Genomic DNA, 14,584 nt, shown 5'->3' on the forward strand with positions numbered 1-14,584 from the left:
GCCAGTAGACATCAAGTCTTGTTTGCCGGCACGCATTGCCGCTTCTCAGTTCATTCGCTTATCAACCATCTACGTATCGTAGGTTGCTCCCAGCTGTTGGAACTTTCAAAAGCTCCCCGTACTACACTCAGAACAGCTGATCTGCGATACTACGCATTTCCACCCCCCGGCATCAGCTGGTGGTTTTTCGTGACGAAATGGAATCATTTCGTGATTGCTTGAATCACCCAACACGCGCCTATTCGATATATGTATGGTTGCCGCCAAATCCATGTAACTTGGGCGCCTGCTTATCCAGCGTTTTTCCCGGTCTAGCGCGGTTTCTCAGGAGCCTAGCCAGCATCAAAAGAACAGTCTGATTTTCACTAGCCAGCGAGCAGCATTGATAAAGTCTTTTCACTTTCCACACGGTATCTTACCGAGCGTTGTCCTTATTCAAGTTCAAGTTCGAGCGCTTTCTGTGCGTCGTGTCATTGAGTTGTTGGCGTAAAGGACGAAAAGGATATCTTGATTCCAGGGCTATATTCGAGCGTTTCGTGGTACTGCATCGAGTTCTTGACTCTTTCTGAGTTTTTGTAAGTGTTCATGGAATTTTCAATGCACTATCGGGAAAATTGAGTTTGCGTAAGATATTACTAATCGTTGTTATCAGAGAGCGCATTTGTTCGCGAATTCGAGGCCTACGTGCCAATCGTCAGCTTGGCAATGTGATAACTGTTACGGTAAATAGGGGGCGATATCTGGATCCTTATTGTATGATAACATTCTTTCGAGGTTCGCTAATCACGATTCATTGAATTTACGTTATTTGAAATTTTGGATGCACTTCAAGAAGTTGAGTAAACATCAACCATCAGGGTCAGAACAATGGAAGGGTTGAAGGATATACCTGAAAACTTGCCAGAATTTATTTTTACGCATTTTGTCGTGATATCATGATATCATGCCTCGTATTGAGGGTGTGAGAGACGTAATTGGACTCCGCTTGGTCATTTAGGCTTGTCGTCAGGATAATTTGAAAAATTCGTTACCCATTTTATGGTACTTGGGGAACTGGACGGTTTTATGTCCAGGAGGTCGCCCATTGAAACAGAAACCACACACGTGGCAAACATTTCTGGTTGAATGCATCAGGTAGTTCTTGGATTCAATTAAATGTGGTGTTTAGTCATGGCTTTGTGGAAATAGTTGACTTGGATGTGGGGGCATGGATGGTATGCTGAATTGTTTGGTGTGAACATTTTGTACATGCATATGTTGAAAAAGAATAGGAAGGTGTTCGGTTATGTAAGGCAGAGTGAATGATAATAAGAGTACACATGTGGCATTGTGGGTTGCAAAAACTCTAGAGTACATAACCGGGTCATTGAAATTAATTTTTAAGCAGATCACGTTCGATTAGAGCTTGGTGGCTAATTTGAATCAAGTTTGGAAGTTATGGAAGCATTCAACCCCTAGAGCTATGGAGCGGGAGGTGGGGAGTCGAGTCGGGAGGTGAAATACCTGAAATTTGTATGTCTTTATTTGTGACCTTTACCACTATATCCTGCTGACTATCTCTATAAAATCCTTTCGAAGGATGTAGTGCAAGTTTTCTGCGGCTATGGAATGATGGAATCCGAACTGCATATTTTACTTACAGAATATGCTTTACTCCCTGTGATTTCCCGAATATTCTATCAGAAATAACGAACTAATCACACGTTGAATCAACAAACTTCGGAACTTGGCCATGTGTTAATGGAGTTTCCTTGTTGTTTTTCGTACCGGCTCAATTTCCGATCATCCAAAATGATATCATCACTTTTGTTATTTAGAGGCAACAACAAAGATTAAAGATTGTCTACAAAGATAAAAAAATAGCAAATGCAGTTTGTGTTATACGCATTAAACCGTGCAATTAGTCAGTGAGTAAACACGCCCAACAATTTGCGGTTCGGCTGAAATTTCCAGAAATATAATAGTTTATTATAATAGAAATTTTGTCAACAAATAAAATGCTTTTTAATACTATTATGTAATCATCGGGCCAAACATATTCGTGGTAATATATATATGTTAGGCATAGATACATATGAATATGTTATTGCAATATAAGATAAGGAGATATCTCCACGATTTTTAAATGTGCAGTGTTGGTTTATGAAAGCTCAAGTGGACGATTTTTTTTTATTTTGGCGACAGAATTCTCTTCAATACAAAAATATCTATTATATAACATAATATTTTGAATCCGCTTCCTGATGAAATTGAATTATGAAATCGGGGCTAATTCAATTTTCAAAAATCTCCGGCGCCTTCTAAATATACGACATACTTCTATTTGCATTATAAATGGTGCTGTTAATAGTGCAAGTTTAAATCAATAATTTTGCCTATTCTCGTAGTAGAATAATAACATTAAAAATTTAAAAAAAACGGGGTATTTGAAATCGACGTCAACCCTTTGGCAAAGTTTAAACTTATATGAAAAGAGGCAGCATAATCTTCGCTGTTATGATCTTAAATCTGTAGTCAGAATAACAGTTTCGAAAGTGAATGTTAATTGTTTCGGAAGAGGTAAAACCCGAATAGTTTGAACCCTATTGTATATTTACGTGAAAGTATTTCGGGAACCAGAAATATATTATTTACGTGAATACTTTCCAAATTTCCCTTTCTGGTTGCGCTTCCGATTCACCTCTTCCTTTTTTTCTTCAGCCTTTGTCCCTTTCACAAGCGGGGTCGGCTCGTTGTGATCGGTTTCGCCATTTGGCTCTATCGAATGCCGGATCTGGGTGCAATTTCGAGGCTTTCAAATCCCCATCCAGCGTATTCGTTGTGTTCGGACTAACTTGCTTACGTCTTGACGCCGTCTTTGCGTCAAGAACCCTTGCACATTTCTCGACAGGACCGGGGACCGTCCTGTCGCGTCGACTGAGGTGGACGCCCTAGCATTTCTCCGAGGCTTATGACTCAACTATACTATATAGAATAACTCTAACTATACTCTATTTAGCTCTTTCCCTGATCTCAGCATTTTATTTTTGTTTTACTGAGGATAGTACAGAGTACGTTGCCTCAAACCCTCCTCCTTTACCTGGGCTTGGGACCAGCATACTATGTTAATAGCATGGCGGAGTTACTCTCACCCTTCACCTACTTCACCCTATTCTATCTATTCTATTCTATCTATACTGCATTATTAACAAACGCTGAGCATCTAGTCCCTTTCAATGGTCCGAGATTGCATAGTGTGTATCAAGTATTTCCCAGAGTATTTTATCCAGTTTCTAGAACATTTGAAGAGTAAATAGATACCCAGCGTAGCCATGTAACAGGTATGATGAATTATTGTCATCTTTCATACTGGCAAGCACTCCCTACTTGATGAAAGAACAGATATCAATAGTCAGCGCTGATTGCTCTCTCTTTGAACCAAAAACCACCCCTGTGAGATAGGCCCGCGAACGAGGTTTTGTTTTCACTGTGAGGAAAAAAAAAACGGCATAGATAGCATTTTCTCGCTATCCTTTGCCAACTAACCTTTTTTTCAGGAGACAGATGACGATAAATCTAAAACTTGTCACACGTCACTTTTTGGTTGAGAAAATGATCTTCTTCAACCGAACATCGATCAAGAGGATGTTCGCTAATTTGAAGCGCCAGAAAAAAATGAGTATCTTTAGTGGAACTGCGACCTAATAACTTCAATATCTTATTGCAACAAACCTATCTTCAATTGATAATTTGCGGGACTTATTTCCCACACTTCTCACTTCAACGAAGGTTTAGTGGCAATGAGGTCCTTTGGCTGTAGAAGAGTGTTTTCAGCAAACTGTTGTATAGAATTTCAACAGACTGGACGCGTTAGTAATAGTAAAGTAACTTATATCAGGTTTTGTACAATAAATAATCTGACAAAGTCCATATAAAATCTAAAACTACATCACAAATCCAGCTGTTACTACACTACTTCTGATTAGGATTAGTAGACCAAGTTCTTCAGGACAATCCAACTTAGGCCTCACTAAAGTCAGTATCTTTCTGCCAATGCAATGTTACATTATGCATTGCATTATTTCAAAAATGTTCTCGTATTTGATTCCGCAAATGTAAAGTTCTCTTACTCATCAATATTGACTAAGAACTGAATGTATTTACAAAGTTAAAACCCAGAATATATGTATGCATATTCTTGCATTATAAAATTATCAAGCTGCATATACATATACATGTATGGTGGAAAAATAGAAAGATGAATCAGAAATAAAATTCCCCCTTTTTTATTCTGTAAGATAAAGTAAGTACTCATTCGCTTTACGACGCTGAGTAGGAAAGTTTTTATTGCCTATTACATGGCAATGTTTACGATTGTGACTGCACATTAAGCATGTTTTGTGATTAAAGAATTATGTGTGAAGGTATCTTCGCAGTGAATAGATAGATTAAATTTGAAAGAAAAGTGAAAAAGAAATGTTTGAATCTCGCTATTTATACCTGGATAGGATATCGAGAGCCATAGAAAAATAATCCGGGCCCGAGGTAAAATTATACGGAAAACCCCGGTCCAGAGTGAAAATTGGGTTCGTTTATTAACCCTTTTTCCGTTGAAATTTATATTCCGGCCACTTCGTGAGAACTCTGATCCGGGGAGCAATCCCCCCTCTCATCAGGCCTGAGAATATCAGTATTAAATAAAGGATTCGTTTAGTACTCTCTGAAATCATGAAAGGTGAAACAACTCATTCCTAAAGGAAGGCAGGACGCATTCCCATAAACTAATCAACCGAAAAATTCAAAACAAGGCAATACGAAATTTAGACCTCAAAATCCATCCCGACAAAGCTAACTACAATATTATATATGTATTACCACATCCCAGCAATCACTGGAAGACCTTTCTTAGTTTCTTCCTATTAGTATTATACAATACATGTGATAATGCTAGGAAACTTTATTGCAAATCCCATTATTATTAGCAAGGATATAGTTAGTCAAAAGTGCGTTTTTCCTGTAAATTTACATCACCCAAAGGCAATATAATATGTCGATACTAAAGATCCGAGAGGATTCTTACTACATAGCTGTAAACAATTAACATATTCTAGAACTTCTCTCTCTAACTGGATAAAATGGACTTTGAAGAAAAAATCAACCATCATCCCCCCAAGTTTCTTAGATAAAAAACACAAGGTTTCATATCCGAAGTGTTTATGACTTCTTATTATTTGAAATGAATTATAAAGCTTGAATCTCACCTTTCATGATGAGAAAATAGCAGTGCATTCCATTTTCAAATCTCAAAGAGATTCTCATTGACACAGAGAAAATATTTGATTAACTAGTCGGCAAATAGATTTGTAGTCGCACAAGGTTGCACCTGATATATAGGAAGAAGTCAAGGGACTCCATAACATATTCTCAGAATGAACCCAAACATGAAATTCCATTAACGAATTCTTTCGTTTGTAAGCTAAATGAATAAGCCCAATTCTGTTGTGAACTTGCATCTGCCCAAGTAAGGCCCCTCCTTGAGAAGTACCACTCCAGAGTATCCTTGTCAGCTGAATCCGTTTAACTTCATCTTTCAGGGAAGACTTCCTACTTTCCTTTTTACCTCGTAAAAAAAACCGAATGTATTTCTCATCGCTCCTGTAACACATAGGCAACCGATCTTTTAGATTTTTATGCAACTTTATCCAACCAACTTCGCGATCAACGGTAGAGGGACTGGATGGCAGGGAGTTCCTTGAACCGACATTTGTCTTTCTCCTCTCCCCTCTCGTTGATAAATGGAATTCCCTGACTTGGGGGCCCCTAAGGTGGGAAAGAGGGAGAATGTAATGTGGAGTAATGTGACAAACGGTTCTAGGCTAGTTCTCTGACGACGAGGTGTTTAGATGGTAGTGAGACGTCGTAGTTGTCATCTAACACTCTGTACGTAAAAACAGAAGTGATTTCGGCGTTTTACTTACTGAAGATCATTCGATATTCTTTAAGGCGTACTTGCTCTCTTGTCCTAGACGGTTGAGTTTAGCCGCTGATTTTGGGGCAGTTTATTCGAACCTTCATCGACTCCGCCGAATTTTTTTTGAGCTCGTGCTGGTTCCCCCAACTTGTTCGTGATGGTCTTGTTGTGGTCCTATCAGAGCATAAGCTCCAGGAGAATTCCAGGAGGATGTGCTCTCAACAGATTATTTGCGATTGGCCCATGGTGGAAATTTATTAGTGGTTGTGGTTACGCCTATATCGCATGCAGAGCTTCTTGTGGGCTCAAGCATGGAGTTGCGCTTTGCAATTCGGGCACCGTACCCTTTAGTTACGCCAGAGGCGTTGATGAACCCGGGTTTGAAATTGTGCCCAAAATTGCAGAGTCGATTAAATTTTGTTAGTCTCTCCTGGACCCAAGAGAATCTCTTTCCTACTTTTCCTACCCGAGCGATTCGTTGAAACCCCAATTAATGTATTTAATGTAATCTTAAATGGGGAGAGGGGTACTGAAAACAAAGAACATGTTTACCACCGATTGGTCATCTTTTAATGTAGTCCATTGTGCTTGGAGGACCAGATTGTTGACACGATTATTCTGAATTAACCACAAAGATTTATATATTGCTTTCAAGATCCAAACAGATTATAATAAATTCACCAATCTTATGACCATATTCGAACGAATTATCTACAAAAGCACATTATACGTGGATAATTTATATTCGTAACGAATTATTTTGCAAACAACAAAATATCCATCCAAAATATGTGTATGTCATATTCATCTTTGCAATAGGTGAATAGGTGTTAGATACTCAGAATGCGTATGTGTTTTTAACATTTATTTATAGAAGAGATTATACGTATCAATCAACACTTTTTTCCAGCTTTCTATCGTCACAATATCGCATTCCAATAGACGCTTAAGATATTGCAATCTAAACATTGTGCTAAATTGGAATAACAATTTCAGAATCGCAATAAACAGATGAGTTTTATGAAGATTAGATAAACTTTATTAATCGTTCGGTGGGGTTAGTATTGATTTTTGTGCAGTGAGGTAAAATTCGTGCGTTTTCATAACCATTTGAGAAGGTAGAATCCATTTTTGCAAGAAAGGTCAAACTGAAATTATTCAAATATCATATTATTTATGAGGCGAAGACCAAAGAAGGACTCAAAACCAGACGTAGAAATTCTCTCAGAAATAGGTGATGTTTCACCTTGCTAATTCCGCATTTTTAATTAATAGAGTGAAGGTGTTACTATTCTGTCTTCGATAGCACGATTGAAAAGATATAGGAAAGTTTCAAGGTTATCTTCTACAGGAAAATTAAGTGAAATTTTCAAGAAAATTAGATGAAACCGAAAATAGAACTTCTCTTCATATTGGTTTATTGCAAATAGATGGCGACCATAAATCTTGAATCTAAAATTTAATTGCGTAAAGATTTCATCGAGCGTTTGTTTTTGTTGCCTCTGTGCAGTATGGATATAAAACAAATTGAGAAACACTACGCACTGTGTTGAGAAAAAGTTATTTTGAACCTTTATATACATTAGTAGGAAGGATATTTCTTAAAAATCGATCAATTTAACGGGGAGCTATTATTAAATTCGAATTAATGTTCTATTTACTAATAGCAGGATATTTTAAGAGAAAACCACCCTGTCGATTATGTAATCCTCCAATGATATACACATCCAAGTCCACGATTATAAGTATGCATTTTATCAGTGATTTTTGGACTTTCTAATGCGTTATTTGATATCTAATCAAATGACCAAATACACACTGAATTATTTGTATAATAACATGACCTTACTTCAGCTTTCAAATTTTAAATTCTGCTGTAAATTTCGCATTGCCAATCCAAAGTATCTTTTCAATAATTTCGGCTTGTTGTCTATCTGATTATGTCATCGCCTATGCTCCAAGAAGCTTTAATTTCAATTAAAGGTACAAACATTCTTATTTTCGGGAATGTCCACAACAAAACATTTAGTTACTATTTTTTGTTCTAATACATCCCTTAATTTATTTTATGAGACTTTAATAGAGCACTATGACCATAGTAAGTCTGAGTAGATTCCTATAGTCGTCGTCTATCTCGCTTAGTCACAAAATTAGATTCGTGTCACTTTATAGTCGTAATAATTTTTGTTGCTTTCAGTCGCATAGTACCATCGATGTCTTTATTAATTTATCGAAAGAGAATACAACAAAGCAACCAGTCAATGTTTCGTCAATATAACAGCTGCCCACTGGAATGCTCAGTGGGGGTGTGTATGGATAATAATCAATATTAGAAGTTTAGTGTTTACCTGCATTTGAGTTTTATTATAAGTCTCGGTGATTGCTGTATTTGTTGATATTTTGAAGATATATATCCTTCATTTATCGTCCTACCTTCCTACTCCCCAACCCTTCCCTCATTGATGACTTCAATTTATGAGCTAACCATAGTTCACATTGATGCATTAAACTTGTTCTTCCAAAATAGGAAAAAAATATAAATCTGAGCAACCAAGAAAAGCTTATCTTTATTAAGTAAATTAACCTTTATCGAATGCCAAATTGTTTTGATTCAGAGGTATTACCAATTTCCCAAGTAAACCAATTTTCTTAGAAGTTTGGGCATCGACCCTAAATTACATTCATTATCTGTCTCTTCCTCGTAAAGTTAAAGGGTATCTAAAGTCATACATCTATTTTCAAACGAATAAAACCTTTCCTGCTGCTTCTCCCTTAGCAATGTAACCTTCGAAACTCCCGAAAGAGAGTTCTATGGTATTGAACACATTCCATATCTCTTAAAATTGAAGCGTTTAGGAAATAAACTTCCTTGCCCTTGAGTATCGATTTACTATATACATATTTCTCTCTATTCGTCACGAATTTGGCGAGGAAGGAGCAAGTTTGGTATCTCTGGATTGCTTAGAATTGCACATTTATAAAAAAAATTGAAATTACCATCTCTATTATGAAGTGAATACTGTTAGCTTGAAACTGTGCCAAACGGTGGGAACCGTCTTCCTAACAAATTGATGAAAAATCGTCCACTTCCCTTTTCTCCCATCGCTACTCCTGGTCACTATCATCTGAGTACTTCTGTGCTAACCTATCGCCTCGTAGATGTTATATTTAAAATCAGATGTGGGCTCATTCTTCTCCCTTTATGGAAGTTATCTCAAATTTCCTATCATATCCCATTTGGATCTGTTTTCTCTTCCTGGTATTATTTCTAACGCTTCCAGTATCTTGACACCCTATCATATCAATCAATATCAATACAAATTGCTATGGCAAATGACATTAGTTTCCAGCATCATCTTTATTAATAAAGACTTCATATTTAAGAATACTTAATCTAATAGAAACCCTAAAATCTAACTTAATTTAAGGTTATAGATCTAGAACTGAGACTGTTCTGATTGATGTTTTGTTGAATCAGGAGAGAAGACTTTGGGGGTATCAGCGCTCTGATTCCCACTTTGTCATTTTTCCATTTATTGTCAATCATAAAATGATTACAAAAACGCTTTAATTGGATTAATAGTTCTGTAGTATGTATGTCATTATAAAAAAAATATCGAATTGCTATTAAAATTTCGCCGGCAGCTGGCTGTAGACTGTCACCAGCCCAGTTCCTACACCGTCCTCGTGCTGTTATCCGGACAAGTAAACGAGATGCGCAAGCGTGTGTCTTTCAAGTTGCTCAGTCATGGTGAGTTGCGCTGCGCTTATTTTCGTGTGAAGCTCGCGTGAATCTCCGCTAAGCCGCTCACATACTGCAGTGCTTCCACACTACTCCATCCCCAGCTGAAACTAGAACCTCAGTCCTAGGGTAAAAAGGCTTCAGCCTGGACACGGAGACGTCCTTGGAATTGCTACAAAGTCAAGCCTAAAAAAGTGCTCCCCTCTGTTTAATGCTTCATATGGGCTTCCAGGTCCTTGGAGGCGTTAGCCTTCGTTGGAAAATGACGCGCTCCCTGATGTGATTTTAGCTTGGTCGCGGTGTTCCGGAGCAAACGCAAAAGCCCAGTGGTGGAAAAGGCTGACCTAGTATTGAGCACAGGGTCACTAGGGAGTCTCATGTTCTCCCCGTATACCAGTTCAGCGAATCTAGCGTCAAATTCTTCACAATGGGCTGTACAGAGGCCAAGTAGAACGAAAGGCTGGACATTATAGCGGCCTTCGGTATCCTATGCCAGCGTTCCAGCCACCCATTGGATTGTGGGTGGTGCGCAGGATGTAACTGTGAGAGCAGGATAGACTCGAATTCCATTTCCTGGTCAGTAATGACTTCGGCTGGAACTCCAAAGCATGGGATCCATTCCCGACAGAGGACCTCGACGCACGATTGTGCGTTAGACCACCGCGTTAACCTAGATCGCGCTAGATCGTGTACTACATGGAATACTTTCTTGCAAAAAGTGGCCGGAAAATATGGCCTAGGTCTCTTTTCAGAGGTTTCGCTGCGTATTTCGGAGGTTGAGCCGCAATTAGGAAACTCCCGAAATTTGTCCCTGAGGCTCTGAAGCACTGCGTCATCCTTCTGTGCCTCAGCGATTGCCGAAAAATCGGCCGTGGCAGGAATTTTGACTTCTGAAATTCGTGACAAAACATCTGGAACTACATTGATCTTGCCAGACACGTGCTGGGTATCTGAAGTAAACTGGATTATAAAGTTCAGGTGCCGAAGTTGGCGAGGGGATGCTTTGTCGGGCTCTTGTTTAAAAGCGAAAGTGGCTTGTGGTCCGTAAACACTGTCATCGGCCTACCTTCTAGGGAATATCGGAAGTATTTGATTGCCATATTCGCGGCTAATAGCTCACGATTGTAGGTGCTGTAGTTCCATTGAGCTATATTCAATTTCTTGGAAGAAATAGCTTGGATAGATTTGGTTCACATTTTGGTGAAGGACAGCATCTACTGCGATGTCTGAGGCATCGACGAATACTGCTTGTGGTCCATCTGGTTGAGGAAATACCAGGAGTGTACCGTCCACCAGCTGTCGTTTGGATAGCTCAAATTTCTGGACGGCGTCTGTAGACCAAAAGGCATCCGTGTCAATTCAAAGAGTTCAAATGGTGTGAATGTTACTAACTAAAAGAATTTGATGGTATACCTTGGCTAAGTCCAAAGTCGTGAAAATACGGAATTTAGCAAGGTTATGCGCAAAGTCGTGGATGGAGTAGCAGTCTGCACTGGTCTGAGATTCAGACGTCTGTAATCGCCACATGGTCTCCATTCGCCGTTGGGCTTTGGGACCATGTGTAGTGAAGAAGACCAGCAGCTATTTGATGGTTTGCAAACACCCTGCTTTAAAAATATCTCAAATTCTTTCTTAACAACAGCGAGCTTCTAGCGTGGTAACGGACGCACCTTCGAAAGGATAGAATAGTCAGTATTGCGGATGTAGTGCTGTACATCATGCTTAGCTGGCTGCGAGAGGCTATTTTCGGTAGTTATGTTTCTGTATTTTCTTCTTCAAAAATGATAAAAAGACTGTCGGTAAAGCAGGTGGCAAGTTTTCCTAAAGACCTGAGCGAGGTTGCGGGGTCTATAAGAGACATGTTGTGGGGATCTTCCAGCAATCCATAGTAGCCTTGAAAGTCTGCGCCTAATACGGGACCGCTGATTCTCGCTATAAGAAAACTCAATAAAAACGTTCATCGAAGTCCCAGACTTACGTCCACTTGCTTGTAGCCATAAGAGCGTATGATTGAGGAGTTTGCCGCCGCTAGGCGTTTGCTCAAAGAATCATAGACAGTTCGGCAGTGTGGAGCTGCGTTCTAGGTAACCGCCGGAGCTTCCAGGGAGTTTAGTTTTTTGATGTCGTGAACGCACACGGCTTGATACACTTCTTTTTCTCGTCGGCAAGATGTGATGATACCAGCAAATTGCAGGACTCGTTGAGGTCCGCAACGCGCGACTACCTGATTTCAGTTGGCAGACCCCGAACGGATTCGAGACATACCTCCCGAACGCGAAGCTCCCACCGCTTAGAGACGGTAGTCGCGAGGATGGCCACCATCTGTTGAAGTTCGGTAATTTCACGCGTAACCTCCGGCAACATTTCGCTAACGACAGGGTGTACACGCACCTCGTGGATCTTAGCGCTGTTTGCTAATACTTCTAAAGACCCAGAGTCCCCACAGGCCAAGATGGCTTGAGTGCTTTTCGGGTGTCGCTACCACAGCAACTTCAGAAGCTCCACTCCGACCTTGTCCCCGGGCAACTGCTTTATATCGTACAACAGTTGGTTCGGTCGCCTAGGGTGAGCTCCATCAGCCAGTGATTTAGCATACCGACAGTCGCTTGATGAGAGCTCCCTTCAACTTTGTGTAAGAACACTCTTCAAAATAATAAATACATAGAAGTTTTCTTGTCAAAACCAAACAAACATACTGCAAAGTTTATCCTATCGAAAATAAGGAGATGCAGGTGTAACTAGCCATAATTCATTAGCTGGATATATGTTCAGAATTAAAATATTACAAGGGAATTTGTGTGGAATCCACGAAATACATATGTTGCAGGTATCCTTCGTATGAACGCACCAGATATAAGAAATTTGATGCTAATATTCTCCACATTCACCTTCAAACTCAGCTTGAGATTGATTATCACATCCAGGTACTTATTTATTGATTTCATGCAGTCAGGGATAAAGCCCGTCCTGCATTCTTCCCTCGACCAGGACCAATTTTACGATGCGTCGCCCTGATTTGATGATATGATTTACTTTATTTGCTCCAGCTCCACGCTTTTGTATTCAGAACTCGATTTAATTCCAGAGGCTTATAGTCCCCGCAGTTCTTTCGTAGTTCCTCTTCGGTAATTAAAATTATAAAAAAGCCATCCCTGTTCATTCCAAAAGTTGGGACCTAACAAGGAAAGTCCTCCCACCTCGATCGGCCTGATCATTCTACTTCAAGTATTCCTGGTTCGTGTATTTCTCGTTTCCGCATAAAGGCTATCTGCTATTGCAGCCTAAGTATCAATTATTCATTATCCCAATATTATAATGGAGTTATACCGATGTATAGGAGCTAGCTCGCTCCCTGATAAAGATGTACGAACTCCTCTGCACGTTTAATTCACCAAAAAATACTGAGAAAATATATCTATTTAAATTCTCTGAATTGGTCTACCACTCGTGTCCTTTTTCATATCACCCCAAGATTCCAAACAATAAAGAGCGATCCCTTGTTAACTTCATTCGTGCATTCCTCGGAATTGGAGATACAATTTTCAAACAAACAAATTGAATATAATCAAGTTGGACAAATTCTTTGCTTATTTTTTAAGTTTCCTTTATTTTTTTCAAGTGAATTTCAACTTTGTTAATAAGGACCAAAATTTATCGAGGCTATATTGATTGAGCAAATAATGGGTGCTGGAATTTCTCCAGATTTCTCACGCATCCTTGAACGCATGTTTATGATCCCAAGAATATATACATATGTATATATTTATGTATATATTTGCTTGTACATATATTTAAAGCCTTGACCCATATATTTTACGATCCACGTTCATTTCTAATTCACTACCACGTTCGAGATTTACGAGTCTGTTCAATATGCGTGTCTGTCTGAATGCAGTGCAGCACATAAATGTGTTTGCAGTATCCTCCCATAAGGACCTCAGAAATCGTTCAATTTAAAAGCGTTATCCGTTCTTGTGATTATCTTGCAAGCTCGTAAAACAACAATAAAGCTGCCTTCGTTTAAGGAGAAAAATGTTAATAATCCAGAGAGATAAGAAAAGGGACAAATGGTCGGATGAATATTTTTTGGTTCAGGAATTTTGATGAACATCTTCCAGCCACGCATAGAATCAACAGGGTGTGTTTTGGTTTTTATTTGTGCTTATAAGCTGGAAATTTGAATTAATTCTTCTGTTTCCAAAACACCCACTCTCACAACCTAAATCAATTTAAGGTTCGGGTCATTCAAGGATTTCCATAATGAAATTGCGATCCAGTAAAAATGTTTTCTTAAACAACGAAAACAATTTATCAATTGGCAAGTAATCAAGCAATGATATTTCAAAGAACGCATAATATCCTGCATTTTACTTAGCATGACACGGAACGTACCTTGTTTGCCATTTTTGCCATCATGTATCCTTGAACTCCTGCTTCCAGTTCTTACATACTCCCTTGTCGTGGTTAAATTGTTAACATTCTGATTTCTCTGGTTTCGATATTTTGTCAAGTAGATGGGAGACATATCCTTGAAACCTATTATAATCAGCCAATAGTCTTTTTGATACCTTGGGGTACAACACACACACAAGCTCACTCAGATTAAAAACAATTACGTTTATATACGGTCGAGGTGCATCATACATTAAGAAATGGCGACCCACGAGCAGCATTCGCTGACTTTACGAATCTGGGCACCGCTTCGAGAGGCAGAGAATGCCCACATTTTTCGTTTAAGAAAACCTTACCAAGGTATCTTCGTTTGAGATCTGAGGAGGCCGGGCAGCTATATATGAAGTACAGGACAGGTTCGAATAATGCGACCCCGCCATTTTTGCCGCAAATATTCTTCTGCAAAAAAATTGAATGGAATATATGTCCGTCTGGAATAT

At 39.1% G+C, this 14,584-nt stretch overlaps 1 protein-coding gene across 4 annotated transcripts in view; it reads left to right on the forward strand.

Annotated features, from left to right (window-relative positions):
- The first annotated feature begins 322 nt into the window (after positions 1–322).
- LOC119658614 overlaps positions 323–14,584 on the forward strand; it is a 74,050-nt gene continuing 59,788 nt past the window's right edge. Inside the window, exon 1 of one of the 4 annotated variants that reach the window (XM_038066104.1) lies at positions 323–575. The gene's annotated coding sequence lies outside the window, so the exon portion shown is untranslated. Of the gene's footprint in view, positions 576–1,905; positions 2,045–6,960; positions 7,069–14,584 lie in introns of those variants that run through there. The other 3 variants (XM_038066107.1, XM_038066105.1, XM_038066106.1) reach the window with 3 other exon arrangements.

This window comes from Hermetia illucens, chromosome 6 (assembly GCF_905115235.1).
Source record: "Hermetia illucens chromosome 6, iHerIll2.2.curated.20191125, whole genome shotgun sequence".
In the NCBI taxonomy this organism is placed as follows: domain Eukaryota; kingdom Metazoa; phylum Arthropoda; class Insecta; order Diptera; family Stratiomyidae; genus Hermetia; species Hermetia illucens.